The sequence below is a fragment of the Chiroxiphia lanceolata genome, chromosome 14 (assembly GCF_009829145.1).
Source record: "Chiroxiphia lanceolata isolate bChiLan1 chromosome 14, bChiLan1.pri, whole genome shotgun sequence".
Lineage (NCBI taxonomy): Eukaryota > Metazoa > Chordata > Aves > Passeriformes > Pipridae > Chiroxiphia > Chiroxiphia lanceolata.
Window position 1 is genome coordinate 14,879,716 of NC_045650.1, and position 20,371 is coordinate 14,900,086.

At 44.1% G+C, this 20,371-nt stretch overlaps 1 long non-coding RNA gene across 1 annotated transcript in view; it reads right to left on the reverse strand.

Annotated features, from left to right (window-relative positions):
• Positions 1–549, reverse strand: part of LOC116793846 — a 36,987-nt gene extending 36,438 nt beyond the window's left edge. The window contains exon 1 of the long non-coding RNA XR_004359606.1: positions 364–549. This is a non-coding gene — a long non-coding RNA (uncharacterized LOC116793846). The remainder of the gene's footprint in view (positions 1–363) is intronic.
• Between the last annotated feature and the right edge of the window lie 19,822 nt (positions 550–20,371).

Genomic DNA, 20,371 nt, shown 5'->3' on the forward strand with positions numbered 1-20,371 from the left:
GGCTCTCTCATCTGACAGATGCTGAGCAGGGCTGGTTCCACAAGCACATGATGGCTGAGCAGGGCTGTATCCACCAGCCTGCTCACTAATGACAGACCCACCAGATCAGTGTGTGGGCACTGCCTCATTGCTGTTTTAGTCAATAAACCCCACTGGGTGAAACTACCAGCATGTTTATCACAAATAATATTTGACAGGATGAAATTAGCACATAGATGCTCTTATGCTGGTTAATGAGGTCTGAAATATCATCCTATAAATCATCAACAACAGCCATCCGGTGACAGACAGACGAAAAGAAGAGCAGACAGTTACAACACATCCACACCACTGCAGTGACAGGGGTTTAAAATAGCAGCGTACCTTTACGCAGGGCAGCCCTGATCAGGAAATAATCAGGTGTGTTCCCTGGTTGCACAGCTGCTCTTTTAAGCAGACATCATGCTGGGCAGCTGGAGTGCAGTTCAGAGCTGCTGAAGCCATCGAACTTTCCACCACATCCAGGTGCAGCACAGCAGGTCCTTCAGTTGCACTGTTGGGTAAGAAAGGCCCGGTTATGTTGTCCCTTCAACAAAGAAAAAGCAAGTTGCATCTGCAATGGTACAATAGGTTAGATCTGGGTTTACAGAGTTCAACAGAAAGACAAGGCTCTGTGTGCTTTCCAACCCTGACTGGGCAAGCACCGAGGTTATCGTTCTATTAAGTGCCCCACTTTGGTACCTGTGAAAATAAAGGAAAATCATGGCCAGTCTGAAATTGTTGAACATTGACAAGAAATGAATGCTTTAATTTGCAGTATTTATCACCCAATAGAATCTCTTGTTCTCGTGATTTAGGAGGCAGTCAGGCTTCCTAAATGTACAACTATTCTTATCCAAGGTTTATGGTAAACACAGCAGGAGTGAGTAAATTATACAGCAATTTACATTTACTGTCCAGTATTTTTTATTTAGGAAGTAAATCTACTTGGAAGATCACCACAGGTAGCAGGAGAACAGGAGGTAAGAGCATATGGGAGGCATCACAACCCCACCCCACCCCACCTCCTGTGTACAACTGAATCACAGTTGCAAGCACATCTCTGCACACAGTTCTCTTCATAGCTGGGCTTGTTTTACAGGCACACACATCTCCTGCTTCAGCACCCAATTTACAACATATTCAGTGTTGGGAACAAATTCCAGGATGCTACTTATTTATTGATTTTATTTATTTATGACCTCCAGTCACTACCTGGAGTCATATCCAACTATTCTAGATGGCCCCCTCGTACCTGCCCCTCCTAGCAAGCATCACAATATCTTTTCATGGAGGGTAAATAAGCCCCTCCTGACCTGTTTTCTCACTCAGACAAGCACTTTTCCACAGAAGCAGAATATTCTTCCCTGTAGGCTGGGTTCTGAGAAAGGGGTATATTGTAAACATTTAATATATGACTAAACACTGTGTAAAAATTATATCCCTAAGTCTTTTCTCACTGCTGCTTGGCCTGTGCTTTAAATTATCCTACGATGGAGTTATAAAATATCCATACATATTTAAGCTTCTCCTAATTTGTAACCTACTACAATCTGCTGTATCACTGGGGTTTTTACATTTTACATTTTACAGAAATGAGCTTTAACAGTGCTCATTTGGTTTTCCCACCTATGCAAATGCGCTACTAGCAGTTCACCTCGCCTCTGTCATTTCAGTGTTCAGTAGCATTCTACAACAGTGTAAGATTTGCTGTGGTGAGGGAGCTGGGGGTGTTTATCCTGGAGAAAAGGAGGCTCAGGGGGACCTTATCAGTCTTTACAACTGCCCAAAAGGAGGTTGGAGTGATGAGGCTTGGTCTCTTCTCTCAAGCAACAAGCAATAGAGCAAGAGGAAATAGCCTCCAGTTGTGTCACGGGAGGTTTAAATTGGATACTAGGAAGAAATTCTTCACAGAAAGGGTTATGGAACAGGCTGCTTAGGGAAGTGGTGGAGTTACCATCCCTGTCGGGGTTTAAAACCCATGTAGATGTGACACCTGGAGACAGGGCTCAGTGGTGGACCAGTGCTGGGTTAATAGTTGAACTTCCCACCTAATTGAGTCTATGAATGTTGACAATAACAACAGCTATATTTACCTATTCCTTGTATTTCCCTCAGTACTTTAGTATTTTAAGTCATGTCAGCTTCAGGAACAAACCCTCTAGGCTGGATGCTGTAAGTATTTCCCTCAGAACCAAATGGGAAACGTAGCAGAATGTGTGCAAATTACTCATATTCACCAAGGAAATAACTGTGCCCTGAAAATTTGGGATGAAGAAATATCTCACCTAATAAACAACACTCATTTCTGCAAAAAAAGAATAGCCCACTGATGCATTGCATTATTTCAGTGTAAGATTATAGATGCTGTCCCCACATTATGGGAAAGAAACATCATTTCAGGTTTCCAAGAGCCAGCACATTACAGAATTGCCTGTGAATATTCCTCCTACTCAGTGAACTGGGAGTTAGCTCTGAAGGAAACCAAACATAACCAGGTGTGTAAGAGACTTTGTCTGTACTCTGAGTATTTTTTGAAGCTCCCTTGCTTGGCACTAGTAGATAACAAGAAACTTAATTAATACCAGCAGTTACAGTAAACCTCAGAGACTTTGACCCTGGAGTTGATCTTAAGTATATAACTGCTTATCATACACCAACAAGCTGATCAGACTTCTCACATGAACTACCACAGAAGAGCAAGAAACCCAAGAAGAAAATAAAAACGTGTGACACATGTAAAGCCACTGCTGAAGTGTAGGACTTCAGATAAGGGCAGAGCTGCAGAAGACCAGGTACATCAGTCTCAGTTGATGCAACTCTGTGTTTGGTAATCCCCTGGGAAAGAACTGGCATGGGAAATGCTTGACAGAGAAAGCATGTGTTCTGACGAGTTCATTTTGAGAAAACACGGCCCTCAGGCTTTTGGGACATAGGTGGGAACTAACTTACAGTGCCAGGGGATGCTTGGACTCGTTATGGTAAATGAATTGTCAGCAGTGGCAGGAAACATCTTTGAAAAAGCTGGGCACTGGTTCCAAGTATGAGGCATAGAGCAGAGAATGTGATCTGGTCACATTTCTTTTACATCTAGATATCAAACTGCCTTCCAGCCCAGAAACAATAATAAATTTTGCTCAGTTGCTTGCTCTGTTGATACCACCTCATCACTTCCAACACATAAAGTGCAAGTGATGGCTTTGCTGCTGCAGTCACTATCCTTTACAGCACTAGTTATATGTTATATGCTGTAAGATTAACCTGCAAGTATTCACTGAGACTCTCTTAATGCAAATAACCCACACCTTGCAGTCATTCCATGAAAAATATTACATTTGCAAAAAGATACAGGGCTTTAAAACGTTATCACAGTTTGCAGTCGACAAATGCAACATTTTTCTAAGTCAGCCTTGTCATATAAAGCAGACACTACATTCAAAGAGACAGCAGCCTGCCACTGTTAGTTTTAGAGGTAAAAAAATAGGAAAATTTTCCTTGATGTAACACTGGAAAGGAAGAGAATTCTGCTCAAATCACCGTTACTGTGCATGCAGTAAGGGTAATGAATGGCAGCTGCACTTCTCACCAAGGTGTACCCTCACTTACTAAACTGAGTGCTGCAGAGATCACCCAGCTGGCACAGAGAGGATCTTTGCTTGGCATATGGAATGTGGGAGAGTGCTCACTTCCCACTCTGCAGAGACAGTCCTTGGGATTGGGAAGGCACAGCCTCAGTTCTCACACCTGGGATGCCACTGCTGCAACAGGCCTGTGATCCCCTACCTGTCCGCTGGTGTTTGAGATGTGCTCTGACATCACTGGTCCTTACAGAAGTCCAGGATTTAATTCTTCCATCTGGCCTTCACAGGGCTTTCCAAGGGCTCCATCCCCCAGGACTGACCACTGCTGTTTTGCAAAAGCCACATCTCTAAGTGTTTGATCACCTAACCCCAGACAAGCCTTAAGATCACAGCAATTCTCAAAGCTGCAATGACTGCATCTGCTAGTGGGAAAAAAGCAATTACTCCAAGCACACTAATGGCAGAATGTTCAAGCTGAATATTTAAGGAGTTTAAGAAGCTTATCAGGGATCTCAGTTGTGTGACTTGTTTTCAAATTTCCTCTGTAAGTCATGTGTCAAAAAAAAAAAAGGCAAATAAACAATGAAAAAGATATTGAAAATATTATTTCAGTCAGCAGTAAAATGAAACAATGCAATGGAAGATTAATTTCCCCTCAGAGCATGCTGAGTGATGACACAAATACTCATTTCAAAAGATGCAAAAGGCATTGTGCCCCAAAAGATGGAGCATGATTATGAGCGTAATGGGTTGTTTAACTTGATAAAGTGCCAGTTTCTAAATAGAAACTGTGCTTTAAATATTTAATCACATTTTGAACAGTCTCCCATTTTTTCCTTGTCGAAAAACAGACAACAAAAAATTACATTTTTCTTTAAGCATCCAAAAATGTTGATACAGTAATTAAGCAGGAGGAGGAAGATTTAGTTAAATTTAAACCTATTTGGGTGCCTTATAGTTAAAGCAGTGAAGCTTCAGTGCAGATCCCAGCCCCTTATCAAACACATGCCATCCAATAATGGGATTTGCCTGTGCCTTTTGACTTTCCAAAGGCTTACACACCTACGAGTGAACACGTCAGAGCCTTTCCCTTGCATCCCCATGGATCCAGTGTCTCACACCAAACATCAGTGTGGTACCACTGCCACAGCCTGGCGTCCTCTCACTGTTCTTGCCCAGAGAAATGAAAGCCCTAGCCTGAGGCTGGCAACAGGACATACTAAACAGGCTGCATCCCACTGTCTGTGCACTAACCCCACCAAGAGGGAACCCTCTGCCCCCCATCACACCCTCTGCACTGCTGTCCTCTCCCATCTGCTTTAGTCTCCATCAGTATTTCACTCCCTTCTCATCTCCAGCCTCCAGGCAGCTCAGGACATCCTCTGGTCGTCTTTTCTTCTGCCCATATGAACATGGAAAAATCTATGTATTTCCATCAAAAGATACTGCAAACACTGAAAAGAACTAGAAAGGAGATGCAAACATTCCTTTTGGAACCCAGGCCAAGACCATTGGCTACTACTTTGCCACCTTGAAAAGGACAAGGTAAAAGGAGGATGGCAAGAATGTCTCTGGGGCCCCTCCAAGCCAGAGGGATCCCCAACCTGCTTCTAAAGGACCTGGGCGCCCAGACACTGTGGGAGCAATGAGCTGATGGCCCAGGAAAGGCTCCTGGTTGCTTTAGCTTTGAGCCCACCAGGGCTGGATCACCCACCCCTGACATGCCCACACTCACAATGTCACTCTGTTGTCCCCTGTCAGGCTCCGGCCAAGGGCCAGGGTACATCACGGTAGCCCAGCTCCAAATCCCAAGAGGCTTTTTCTTATCCAAGTATTCCTCTGTGCCCTCTCCAGTTGCCACCTCCCATGAGAGAGAAAAGCTGCTGTCCTTTTTTTTTTTTTTTTTTTTGTTTTTATCCCAAGGCCACAGCATTGCACTTTGAAAGAAGGAAATGCCTTTGTGGCTGGATGTTTTACATCCCCATGACAGATTGCAGATCCCTGACTGCAGCAAGCCAGCGTTCCCAACACGTGCTTCCAGCCCCAGCCCGGCAGAGGAGGGATGGGAACAACCCCTCCAGCAGCCACAGGGTTCAGCTTTTTGCAGAGTTGGGTCCTTGGCAGCCAGGAACAAATTAACATTCAAGTGAGTCTGTTTGGATAACAGAAAATGCAAAAACTCCACATGGCAAGTGATCCCTTTTAGAGCAGCATTACAAGCCTGGCAGCTGTCCAACTGGCACAGTAGCTCTGAACAGCGAGCACACACCACTTAGCTGGTGATGTGTAAAGGGCACCTCTTAACAATTCCTGCCTTGAAAAACTGTCTTGTGAAATTTTCGAGCTTGGGTTGTATTCATACATCACCCAGACCTGCTGTATATCATTCAGTGCAGCTATTATTTCCAGGATCTAAATAAATCTAGCAGCTGTGTCACTCACCAGCAGTAACAGTGTGACACTTCTCTTTTCAGTTTGCCTGTTTTCCCTTCTTTTTGGCACAAAGGGCTGGTTGATGAAGTTATGGATACTTCCTAGAGTGACTGTTTTTGCACTCTTCATTGTTTTAGCTGTCAGAAGCTCTCTGTATCTGAAGCTATAAAACCCACTGCATCTCCATCTGTAGATTAAACTTTCCTAAAAGCTCCCTTTTCCAATCCCATTTTCACTAATGCCCTCACTGAATCAAACTCCACAGTCAGCTATCTGAGGTGTGCTGTTCCTTTGTTTTATCACAGAGTATCTGAGCCAAGCAATAGGTACCTCACAGCCCAGTCTGACTTTTCTTGAAGGGACCTGTTGGGATCATGTCTCTCCTCCACTGAGTTTCATGGGCATAAAGGAGCCAATACAGATGGAAGAATCCTCCTCAAAGTGGTTGCCTCGAGACAACATCTCCTTTTCCAGGTGCCAGAACACAAGAGAGAGTAAACATTCATCTTGGAGTCCCATGTAGATTTGACTTGCCCTTTACTAGAGGCTACCACTTTTAATTTAATTTAGACCTGGCAGTTCTGAGGAGAGGAATACACAGGCACAGAGCATGGCAAATATGGCTTTTCCTGCAGGAAGATGCAACAGGAGAGCATCAAGCACAGCATGGCTCCTTCTCTGCCTCCCTATGCTGAGCCCAGTCTCAGCTCTCCCTCTAGCACCCTTCCACAACCCACAGCCATTGCTCTGCAGGTGTAATAATATATGTGAACTATTTGTTGCTGCTGATGGGAGCAACAAAATGGAGGCGGATTGCAAGGGACACCCAAGATCAGGGTGTCAGGGCAAGACAACCCCAAGGCAGAGGGGACAGTCCACAGCCACACTGCTGGAACGGGGCAGTGCAGTTCAGACTGATGCACTGTGCAGCCCACCCCCTTTGCTGCCAGTTGAGTCCTGCTCTTTCCCAGTAGGTTTTGCTTGGCTTTGCACTCCCACTGCTAAAAAGCAGGGTCCTTGGGAATTTTACAGATCAAACACAATCAAACACAATCAAGCAACCAACCCAACCTCCAGCAGTAGTTTATTTTCCCTGAAAAGAGGTGGTGAGAGGGATTTGGGACAAATCCGAATTTCATTGTTGTCAAAGGGCTGCAGAACCCCACAAGAGCACCCTGCCATTTACAGAGGAATGAGAAAGAGCTAACATGCATGGGCAGAGATGTCACTCACCCACTCAGGTGTGTGATGCAGTCATGGAGAGTAGCTCTGGAGACCTCCAACCCCTGGAGCATAGGGACAGAGGGAACCATCATCATTTAGAAAGGCTGCTGGGAGTCCAGGAACTCCAAGCAAGGAAACTGGAAGCATGTTCTTCTGTAGGTCAGATTACGCTTACACTCACCATACTCACCCCACTGATACCACCAAGGGTTCCTGCAGGATAAATTCCTGATTTGTGTGAGCTAGAGAGACAAAATCTTCCCCTCATGTTTTTTTTTCCACTTTTTATCTTGCTGGGACCTTTTTCACTTCTGATCTCATTGCTTCTGTTCTGGGGCCCATTATTTTCTCTTGGCTTTCAGCTATCCTGACAACAGCCAATTTACAAGATCAAAAATGCAATATAAATGAAAAAAACCTCAAAACTAAAAACTAGCAATCTGAACAAAAGAAAAAGTCTAATGAAGCAACTATATGCAAATAAGCAAAATACTGAACTGCCTTACTGTGCTGGCCTGATCGAGGCTAACAGGAACGTGTTGGGAACAGCCAGAATCACTTGTGTTTGTAGACATTCAAGCTCAGGAGGACAGTTTATTGCAAAAGCTCTTTAGGAGTGGATTTAGAGCACAGAGAGGGTCACACAGGGTAGTGGCACTGATAGGACACCCAGATCTGGGTACACACAACCAATGCAGAAGCCACTCTGCTGGGCTGAGGAGGACTGAGCTCCTGGGGAGGGCTGCCTGCACAGCTTGGTCCCAGGTTGCACCACCTCCCAGAGATGGATTTACTCCTGGGAGCATATTTGAGCTTATTTAGCTAAGTGCATCAAAAGTAAAAAATAATAGATAAAACCATCAAGAAATGTAAGACAAAATTAGTTAGGATAAAACCTGTCTGATGGGTGGCATTATAAATACTTAGGAATAATCACAGCCCACCCAAGACTATTTTCAAAGGAAAGTAGCTCAGCTTTGATGCCTTTGCAGTCCAAGGACTTTGGCTTTTTGCTTAAACTCCTTCCATTGTGTTTCATGTTTTCTCAGGGGGAAACACAGGCATCAGAAAAACACCCTTTTTAAATAGGCTGCAGCTGAAGAGATGGTTTCATCTCCCGTACAGAGATAAGAAGTGCTTTGCTTTTCAAGAGGTTGAAGTAAACAAAAATCAGCAATCAAGGGATTCAAAGTGCCCAAAGAGTCTTTGCTCACTGCTTGTCAGTGCTGAACAAGTTCTATTAAAACCAAGAAACCCAAACCAAGCCACAACCCCAGAATCACAACAGACATTCAGGCAGTCATGCTGCCCTGTCTGGCTACTAGAAGAAGAAACGACATTACAAGAAGAGATGCTGAAGTGTACTTTTCCCCAGGCAAACAAAAATAAAAGCTCTGTGAAAGTCATGCAAGACCTGCACCCTGTGGAGTGCAGTGAGAACACTGCTTGTGCTCAACACTCCATCTCTGCTCCCCACAGTCCTGAGTGATGATGCATCAGAAGCCCCAGGGCTTTGCTTCCCCCTGTGAGAGTGGATGTTTACCTGCATTCCCCTGCTCCAGAGGCATCTTGCATCTCCCTTGTGAGCTGTGACCATTGCTCACCCTTCTGTCCCACTCTCCTCATGGTGGTGGAGGTCTGTTCCTGGCCCTTCAGTGTCACGACCTCCTCCCACATGCCCTGACCATCACCACAGCCCTGCCAGGGAGGTGGCAGAGCTGACAGCACATCCCAAGACCACGGGTGCCAGCCTGCCCCCAGAAGCCTCCAGCCTCTGGCCCTGTGGAGTGCTCAGACAATTCCCAGCAGCCCTCCCATGAACCACCAGCATTAGGCTGGATGCCACACACAGGTGAAGGGGCAGGGTGATGGCACTCGAGGGCTCAGGGGCAGCACTCAAACACTCAAGCAAGGAGCAGACTGTGTCTCAGGAAGCACTGCACATACTTGGCAGGGGCCAGAAATACTCTGGCCACAACACTAACTTGTCAGCAGCAGACAACTCTGCAAACAGCCTGCAGACAAGCTCCTGCATAAATCACAGAGCCTCAGGCAGGGTGAGGGACCCCATCCACAAGGTTCAGGGCAGTGATGTGCCATTTCCCAAGCAAGGAAGGGATGCCGACAGTAGCAGCAGGCAGCGGGGACAGAACAACCCCGGGAGCAGCACGCTGAGAAGAAGTATCTGAGAGACCTGCCTGCCATCCCTCCACTCCTGCCAGAGATGGACTCTGGTTGTTAAGTCCAGCATTTGTGTTTTACCTTTGTATTTTCCATAGGCTGGCCGTATTCATATTTCCTTCATGGAAACATGGCACCCAGGTTTGTCCCATCTCCTCACAGTGCTTCCACATGCCTGATAAGTTCATATCTCGCAGACAAACCTCAGCCACTGCATCCAGACTTACAAGCCACTGCATCCAGACAGTCCTGGGAAAGCAGCAGATAGATACAATCCTCTCACTGCTGTAGCACAAAGGCTACAGAGTAAGTCAAGCCCTGCTTTATCATTCACCACAGAATCCACTTCTGCATCTTGCAATAATAGACAGATTTTGATATTTTTCATGATCAAATGGATGTGTCATGCAGGGCCCTTTTAGATGAAGGGACTTTCAATAAAAAAGTTTTTTCTAGTCCTGTAAATGATGCCATTATTTGAAATAGTAGAGTTGCTAGCAAAACTTTGTCAATCAGCATTTAATGAACAAGAACACGAGAAAACTACTACCAAAATTATCTGCTGTGGTAATTTTACCTTTTCTAAGTGAATGAAAAATAAAGTGACAAAAATTATCTGAAATTTTAAGTGAAGTATTGTAGCCCTCCCACAATTAGATGATGCTATAGTTTCCTTTGACTGCACAGATGACAAGAGGAGGCCACCCTGGGGTGCAGCACCACATGCCTTGCATAGGCAAAAAGAAAAGAGAAGCAGTTTTACCTACCACAGGACGTGGGTACAGCTGTTTTGGAGACAAGGATCAGACCTTGTCTTCACCAACATCAGTGAGCTCCAGTGAAGTGTCATCAGGTCAAACCTGGTGTGTCAGCCAGAACAAAAATATCAGCTCCATCAGTAATCTGTGGTCAGTGCCAGTCCTCTGTGTGGCAGGAGGGCCCATGCTGGCCCAGAAACACTGCAAAGCTCCCCAAAGTACCCAGAAGAACAAGAACATCCCCTTCCAGCAGCATAGGACTCTGCTAAGCTGGAAAGGGGTCAGTGAAGGGAGTCTCCTGCTCAGTTGTGGCACCTGTGATACAACCTGAATTAAAGATGACTACACTGCTGCCTCCCAGGAATGCCACCATGGTTATCAAGGCTGTGCTGCTGTAGCCAGCAGGGCACCGAAACACTCCAGACTTCTGCTCTGTAGTGAAGTCTATAAATCCAGTGACCTGACACCCTTTGACAGGCAGAGGAGAAGACATCCAGCATATTGAAGCTGTTAACAAGAGCTAGGGAACAACAAACAGCATCGTGATATGAAATTAAACTGAAATGCAATAAAAGTCCCACACGGGAAAATATGCAGATCAACCTGAACTTTGTCACTTTGCTGAATTACAGCACGCTTGGTGACGGGGATTGCTTTTCAATTGGAAGGTAACAGATTTTTCTCTCTGATGTTGCTGAAATCTGGACATAAAAAGCAGGTTTTTTGGGAAGTGACAGTGGAAATACAATAGAATTTCTAGAGGACATCTCTTTCTTTCATTCAAAGGGATATTGGTTTTAAGGAGAATTGAAGTTTTAATCAAAGATCTTTCTCATGTTTGTCAAAAGCAGGGAAAAGTGACAACCGCTTGTTGGCTGTTGGCTCATGCTGAGCCAACCCTTTGAATATTATTCCAGTTGATTAAATTTGCATTGCTAATAGGGGAGAAGCCATATGCCTCGCACACCTGTAGAATACAGCTCTGGCTTGTGAAAGGTTATTAACACACTATTGTGTTCTGGCGAGGAAGGGTTTTATCAGAGCGGGATGAAGAGCTGCTGGGGGTGCAGAGAGTCCCCTGTTGCTGCTCCCCTTCCACACCATGCAGGTGCTCCCTGCATGGCTCACCCCACAGCCAGGTACAAAAGTGTAGCAGCAGGAGAGAAGAGAAACCTGCCTTTCCCTGGGCAAAAGCCTTTCAGCTTTAGTGTGTATCAGGGCAGCATGAAATCTCAGCTAGGAAAAAAAAAAAAAAGAAAAAGAGCATGCGAGAGAATTAAATCTTACGGAATGGCTTATAAAGATAATGGAAATGCTGTTCTCTGTCTGGCTTCAGCTTAGTTTTAAATGTCTTGGGTGAAACTGAGGAGTTTGTTTTTCCTGTTGTCCAGTTAAGGATTTAGTCATCACTAGAGATTGCTGAAATTATTGCTTTCTCCTTCAGGTTATATTCAAAAAATTAAACAGACTACTCCTACTCCCCTTAAGACTCTGTAGAGGGATTTTATCCTGATTAAAGCGTTAAAAATTAATGCCACTCAGACAAGTCCCTTTGGATTCTAAAGACTGCAGCTATTGCCTGTCTCCTCCAGGTATTTCAGTCGACATTATCTGTAATTAACATTACATGTCTTAGCCACTGGCTTTTTGTCAGAGAATTTTCAGCAGTGTAAATGGGAGCCAGTCCTGCCTCCTGTGAAAACCAGGCTCAGATGCCAGGCAGATCTAGTCTTGTCCTCTTTCTGGCGTGCAGCCTTATTAGCAGTGAAGCAAACACTATATTGAGACAATTTTGTGTGCATATAACTTTCCAGACTATGGATTCGACTACGAATCATCTCCTGATACTCACTCCCACACCTGCCATACCCAGGCTCAGAGACACCATTTGCTTTTTCCACTTAGAAGCTGTTGCCTGGGGAGAGGACAAAGCATTCCAGGAAAACCAGCTGAGCTCACTCTGTGTTCCACACAGGTGGGAATGTGTTTGGTCTCAGGATGGAAAAATCTCTGTCAGGAACTCCCATCCACCAGCTAAAGAGCCCTGGGCAAGCATTACTTTCACCAGTTATCAACCCCACCAACCCAGCCTCAGCATTTGGGAATTACAAGTTTCACTCTCCCCTGAATTTCCAAAACTTTATTGGGCTAATTGAGAACCCTTTAAGGACAGCCAGGCATAGAAGTTCTTCACAGCAAGGTTGCAGAAAGTGTGATAAAGAGGCAAACATGAGCTGATATTTGCTCACAGGTACGTGTGTACATTCTCCTTATTCCATGGGTAACTTTGGACAGCCAGAAGGATATAGAAGCCTGAGTGCACTTTTTCCCAAAGTATGCTGATAAATCCTGATGCAGAAAAGAGGATTCAGCAGGACAAACACTGCAATTTGTGCAAAAACATAGAGGAAATACCTGTTGTAATGAGCTCAGGGATGAGTCCAGGCAGCAGCATTTGAAGCACAGCCAAACAGTGCTGGAGAGCAAGAGCAGAGTGGCTCCCACCACGGGGACTCAGAAGGAGCCCTGTGAGGCAAAGGGACATGGGGAGAGAGGTACAGTGGCTGCAGGTGACTCCTCTGGCCCAGCATTTGTGAAAATCAATGCTTCACTGCAAATACCTAAGGAAAAATTTGGCACATGGGACCTTTAAAGACTGAAGAGGAGAGCTGCCTTATTTCCTACCCATATTAAGGCATATGTTAAACTGCCTTGATCACCCCTGCACTGGCTGCAGTGAGGTGGCATTGGTTGCATCCTCTTCTGATGCACTGTGTTGGTCCCTTTCCACCTGCATTTCTCTCTCAGTTTTAAAAACACATCTGCATCAAGAGAGTTACTTTCTACTGTGATGCCTGGAATCACAGGTTGTCTTAAAAGACTTTTTTCAGAGCCAGCAAGAACACTGTTACTGCAGTCAGTTTGTCAGACAGTTTCGTTTGGGTTCATTACCAATTTGCCTTTTTTAATTCCAAAGCGATTTAAATTTTGATAAAACTTGCTGTCAGTTGCTCCCAGAAATGTCTGAGGTGATAATTGCCATTTTTAAAATATTCTTCATGGAAGCTTTCATTTCAACTTTGTCAAATTATGAGGTGCTTTTAAAAATCGACAAAACTTTTTTTTTTTTTTACATTTCTAAAACAAAAATATCTGGGATAACATACAGGACAAGGGAGGCAGGGCTGGCGTGAAATTGCTTTAAATAGTCCAAGTTTTTGACCTTACATGAGACAGAAATGTCAAACCCCTCAAAATTATTAGTGGGATAAGAAATCAAACCACCCAAAGGAAGCTATATTGATGTCTCAGTGCCCACGCAGGGTTCACTGGAGCATCAGCCACAGTCAAGATGATGTTGTTGGCTACCTGCTTTTCCTAGAGTTCAAATGACTGGGACACCCAAGTACAGCTGAGATGCGTCCTCCTGTGACAGCCCAGCCCAGCAGCCAGCACGGCTCAGGAGTCTGGCTATTCCTGTTGTCTTTCCTGGAGCTGTAAAAGTGGCTGTGTGTTTGGAAAAGGCTTGTTACAGCAAAGGGCAGCTCTGCTCAGTGTTGAGCAGGGCACAGAGCACAGATTCCTACCAGAGGCTTTTTTCTAAGCTTCCACAGTGTTTACTCCTTCCCAGGCAAGAGAACAACAACCAAGGAAAGCAACAATAGCCACATAATTGCATTATTCTGAAAACAATCAACTTCCGTGGGTAAAGGAGTACGTTACTAACATAAACATACAGGACTAAGCGCAAAATTAGGGCTCCAAGGTGATGAAAAATGTGCAAGGACTCTAAAACAATTCCCTGCAGAACAACAGAGCCTTTTCCAGGCTCAGCACTGACATCCCACATCTGGGACAGCTCATTAAACACCACCTACAGAATGGAGCAATGCCTGAGCTGGGGACAGGAGCAAAAGCTTAGTGGAAGACAAGAGGTTGGAGAGGTAGTCAAGGTGAACCAAGACAATTCAAATGGGGTGGGATGGAGAAGCCATTGGCACAGGCAGCCTTAAGAAACAGCTATCAAGGCACAAACACATCCCTTTAGGAACAAAGGCAACCCCTCCCCAGCCACACTGCGCAGCAAGCTCAAGGACATGTGGCATGTGAGCATGCAGAGCTCTGCTCTCTAACTTGGAGAGGACCTTGAAGGCTCTGTTTAAATTTAATTTATAGACAAGAACCCCAAAATTTCTTAAAAGAGCACATCAATAAATTAGCATCAAATTTTGCTGCCTTGTCAAGGATTAGCAGTTTAATCCATTTCAAGTATGAATTGGGAATTAGAAAATAGTGCTGAGATATTAATAACAAGTAGTTCAGTGTGTGCCCTTAATTTGCTTAAATTTAAAAGGGCTGGCAGGAATTTTTATGCAGTGGAGCTGAGCAGAGAGAATAAAAATGTCTTAATGGCACAACATACCTAGAGTTTCTGGGCTAAAACTCTGTTGTTCTCTTGCTTTCTACATCAGACATTTGCTGGCTGAACTTGTTAGTAGCTGAGGTGTATATCAAGAGGAATTGAGTCAGTATAATTAACTGCTGTGGACAGAAGTAAACTGGGCTTTGGCAGCAGACTGCACCTTCAACTTTTACCTTTAAACCAAAGCATCCTATCTTGCTCCTCTGAATCTATCAGCAGGCTTCCCAGTTTGACAAATTAATCAACTTGACTAACTAGTCAACTAACTTCAGTCCCAAAGGCTACAAAGCCCAGTTTTCCAGAAGGGGCTAAATATGGTGTCTCTATAGCACGAATAACAAAAAGGGAGGTGAGTCTGAAACAGACATTCTCATTTGGTATGAAAATAATTGTTTGCATCCATGCAATGCCTCCTCTTCAGTCAAAATGTGCATTTAAACATTGAATGTAAGGACCCCTATATTCTGCACATATTAATGCTGTTAATGCAGAGTGTGTCTGCATGACTTATGGTATACACAAGGATAAAGAAGTGAAATCCTACACATAAATCAATTTAAAGGTAAGAAGATTGATCCGGGGTTAAGGGGCTAGCCTTGGGTTTGGAACACCAGGGCTCACCTCTCTCCTCTGTAGCTAAATGTTCTCACAAATGAGTCCTGCAGGCTCCTGCAACCCACTTTTGCAATAAAACAAGGTTACGGAAATGTTGCAGCCCAGTCCAGAGGTTGTTGCAAGGGCAAGCACTTCCTAGATTGGGAAAATTCAGCTATGTGTATTGAACAAAGGATAAAAAAAGTGTTCATTTCATATGTAGATTATTTTTTTTAGGAAAACATTTCCATGGGGCAATATACACCCAAGTTCAGGAGATTAGTTTTCTTCTAACTTCAGCAGATTTTAGCCTTGGCACCTTGACGACTCACAGATTAGACACTGACACTCCCTATTTGGGATCTCCACATCAGCTTTTGTGAAAATTCATGGGATGTTTTCTCCCAGCAATGTCAAAGGAGCCATTTTTTCCATCCCTTTAAAATCGACATGCAATTTCCAATTAGCCTTCAATTAAGTGCTAAAAAACCCCATACTGTGAGAGAGAAACTGTGCTAAACTTGCTGATGTAACAAAGCCAGTAGGAGACCCTAAACATGCTTCTCCATGAGCTGCAGTGAGCCAGCCCTGCCTGCCCAGGAGCGGCAGCATCGATCCTCCTCCTGTTCCTCCTTGCCCAGTCCTGGTTCCTGTCCTCCCAACTCCAGGCACTACAACAGTCCATGCTGAGATCTGTATAGCAAATGTGGCATTGTGGGTCCCCTAAAAAAGTAAAAAAAAAGGGCCACCCAAATCTTTTATAAGCTTGGAATCATTTGCAAAATCACTCTCCTGGTGCCATATCATACCATACACCTCATACACCCCTTACGTGTATCCATCTACATACATACTGGCTTTTTGAGGCAGTTTTTGAGCCTGTTTTAATCCATGTTTGGTCTGTGGGTGAACAGCAAACAATGCAGGGTCAAGACTCAGAGGTCTGCCTAAGGTCTCCTTGTAAATCCTTCTGTCACCAGTGGTTGCTGTCTCCAACCATTCAGCTCCTCTTTCCATCAGCAACTGGGAAGGCAACTGAAGATGTGCTTGAATAATCAGAAGTTGCCTGTTGGACCCCATAGGACAGAGTATCAGGGTCAGCCCATGTACAGGGTACTCACACATCCCTTAATGCACTTGCACCCTCTCTTTGGACATGGGACCCTCCAGCCAAAGTGCTGTGCTTCCAAAAGCAGAACAGGTGGGGATAAAGAAGGTAAGATACACCAAAGGGCTTTTTAACTAATTGTCAGCACCTCAGGGATAAAATTAACATATCCCAAGTTGTCCACAAAGCCTGCTCTCTAGCACAGCCCCAAATATCATCAGTTTAATGGGTGTTAATGGGCTGGTGCCTTCAAAGCTTTTCAATGAGCACAGATGTTTCCTTTTTGACAAACCACTTTGATCATTTATGCTACTAGTTATTTTTAATTCAGAAAATGTCATATTAATTGTTTGAAATCTGCTGTACAACAGGGCATGGTATTGTTGATTACTTCCCCTAAACTTCTGCAAAACAATGAGCAAAAGTTTGGTCCAGGTACGTAAAAGGGAAATGCAATTAATATAAATTGTGCTGTAAGCTAAGGTCCACTTTTTCCTCCCAAATAACAGTAGATGTTATTAGGATAAGTTGTGCAAAGAAGTAGAGACAAGACTCTGGTATTATGGTCATAAATCACAGTGTCTTGACATAACCTCATTTACAACATACACCTCGTTCCCATGGCCCTTGCACAACTAAAGTGAAGAGAGAAGAGATCATGTTCATGAGTAGTTGCATTTCAGTACCAGAAAACAGTCTTCTTTTTTCTAGGCAGAATGACTACAGTAGAAATCTCATCATGTCACATAGTCACTGTACATTACATCTATAATCCAAAGTTTTTCAAAAGCTCAGTACATTTTCCCTTTTAAAAAGAACTGCTGTAGTTTATCTGGAGCATAACAAGTAGGGTGAAAAAAACCAAAGCTAAATCCAACAGCTGTGGATCAACCAAAACTACTAGTTTTAAGAGCACTTAATTTGATGTAAAGTTAATTTTTTATGGTTTCCATTTCATCAAGAACAGAAAAAATATCAGTGTTTGTAACACCAGACAGTTCAGCCACCCATCAGCAAAAAGAGCAGCCAGCTCTGTGCACAACTCTACTCATAATCTTTGCCATAGATCAAGGTAGGCAGAGTGCCTCTGCACTACCCCTTGCTTAAGACTTCTGATCTGCCTTTACTGCCCAGCAGGGTGTTTGAGTTCTGAGCTGGAAGCACAACATGAAGAACATGAGGACGAAGTGATAATGTTCTGAATATGTGCCTCTCAGAGCACAGCAGACAGGGGCCACTCTGGTCTTATAGAGCCACAATGAAGAGATGCAGGTGACCAGAGGAGTAGGTAAAGAAGGATGTTTAATGGTCCCTCCAAGAAGCAACAGCTTGTTCTGGACATGTACTTCCATGGGCAAGAAGTCCTGGATGAAGCCCATGACTCCACAGAGCTGGAAAGCAGAGCGGGAGCAGTGTTTTGTCTCATGTCTTAGGGCAGACAAAATCACCTGGCAGAAGATAGTGAAGTTGCCCCTTATCAAGGTTGTAAGAGGGCTTCTGTGACACATCAACTCCATGCAAAGTGAGACAGACAACTGCCTCAGGTGCTCCATCAATAGTGCTGGATGTTGGTCAGGAGATGAGCTCCCATCATGGGGTGTGCAGGACTGCTGACTGGTTCCAAATCTTTTCCAGATAATAAATTGTTCTTAAGTGAAATTTTCCTGATAATATAAGGGGGTTTTTTTTCTGCTAAAATTAAAGGTATTTGTAGTATTTCCTATCAACCACTACATATGTTTTGCTAGGACATCTTCGGCTAAGATGAAGGAAATCACAAAAACATTAGGGAATACAGAAAGAAAATTGTTAAGATGATATTTGTCCTCAGTTTGACCTTATTTTGGAACAGGCCATAATAAAGTGAATCTTTCAAAATAAAGATATAGGCTTTAATTTCTCCTAATTAAAAAACATAGCTGTAAACAATCTATTTAAATGAAAGAGCTTTGAATAAATGTGGGGAGGAGGTGCATCCCACCTCCTCCCTTCCTTTGTAACAGGCCAAATCAGCTTACTGCACTTCCAGGTTGTTGACATTATCCCAGAAGTAATCACACTGCTGTCTCACCAGGGAAGATTGATGCCTATCTGTGCTGACAGACATGCTGATGCCTCTTCTCCTTAGGTTTCCAAGGTTATGGTTTGACAGTCAATTAAAAAGTTCTCTCTTCCCTGACAAATTGTTGGGCTCCACTGACTTTCTCCACTCATTCCCTTGGAACATAAAACACTTTCACCTTCTCCCCTTGATCATGCGGATTTTATTGGAACCCTGTTTCAGCAGCCTGTTTTTGGATGACTTTTTTCAGGCTCTTCTGTACCATGGAGGAACACCATAGCACCCACAACTGGGCACCTCTCATGTCTCCTGCCAACTTGACAGAGGAACACAAACCTCAGAGCTGCTCTCACACAGTCCCAGCCACACACCACAAAATTGCTGTTTCCCTGCTGCCTACACCAACCCTGCCAGAGAGGGAGCAATGGGGGTCCATAGCCAGGGTGCTGCCCTTGCCCCTTCCTGCTGGTCACTGCAGCTCGTGGCAGAGTTGATTGCCACCTGTAGCAGGATGCAAGAGAGCAAACCCAGACAGCATGGGAGATGTCAAAGTTGCACGTTCCCAGCTTCATTCTTCTACCTGTAGATGGCATGGATATACCTCGCTATCTGAAGCAGCTCTCCACTCCTGCTCACTTGCTTAGTAAGCAGCATTCTAGAGATCAGCACTTTTAATTATTAAGTACTATCTAGTGGGTGAAAGTAACTCCCACCAGATGGTACAGAACACCTATATGAAGTATCTGCTCGGAACATCAGTGCTTTTAAGGGCATTGAAAGTAATACTCAAATGAGAAACAACTGTAGGAACTATTGCACTTGGCTTTGCAATGATGTCTTTATGCAGTGAAGACTTCCCACAGCAAACAGAGTTGCCCACAGAGCGAAAAACCAAACCCAACACAGTTCCAAGGAAAGAAACAATGAGGAGCAAACTGTCTGAGCAACATCCAAGCTGCACAAAGTGTAGGACTAAGCCTGTGAACTTCATCCACCGAGACATCCCTCAGCAAATACTACTGCCAAGACAAGCTGTAGGAGGCTGTTCTCAGGGGAAGCCGCCTATCTGGCTAAATTTGCAACCATGCCTGTGTAGCTGCTTATGCAAAAAACTATTTAATTCCTCAAGGTTCAGAGCGGTGCTTAGTGAGAATGACAGGACAAGTCAAAAATCCTAGCAAGTGTCACTGCAAGAAGAATGAGGTGCCCTTCCATTTCTATAACTCCCAGTAACCCTCCCGCCATAATTTAACCAGCTAAAATGCCTTTGTATATCAGATCCACAGCATTTTTCTCTAGGTACTCCTCAAAAGTTTATCCTTAATCTTAACTAAAAGACACTTAAATTTTTTTCCCAAAACCTTGCATTTGACTAAAATGAGGGATTTACTCCATGCAGAAAGCAAATCTCAAACAGAACTTAATACCTTCAGATGAGAACCCCCTACAAAAGTGACTCTGTGTCTGCAAGGAGCTGGAGGTTATCTGTAAAAACCTGCTTGCTGCAGTGACTCTCCTCTACAGAAAAATAATACTGATATTAATTTTGAGGCATTTTGTTTAGCTGCAGTGTTCAGAAGCCATTCCTGCAAAGGCTTCTCACATGGTGCCATTAGCACCTACTTGCAATGCACCAAATTAAGTGTGTAGGCAGGACTGTGGAGAAGTGAAGTCAAAATAATTCATATGTGCCTCTACCTAGGACACTGCTTAGACGACAACAGAAATCCTGCACACAGCTTAATACTTCTCACAGTCATTTCAGTAAGATGCCAAAATTTCCCCCTATACTTAGAACACCAAACTCTTCAGGTCTCCCCAACTTCTGACTTGGACAAGTAACCTCATCTTAGAGCAACAGCTATTTGCTGAGAGTGTACCCTTATTTTACCTCTCCCCCTACCTGAGGGCAGCTCTGCTAGTCATTGCAGAACATATAAATCACATACCCTTTTGGAAATGAAAAAGCATTTGAAATCTGGGCTGACT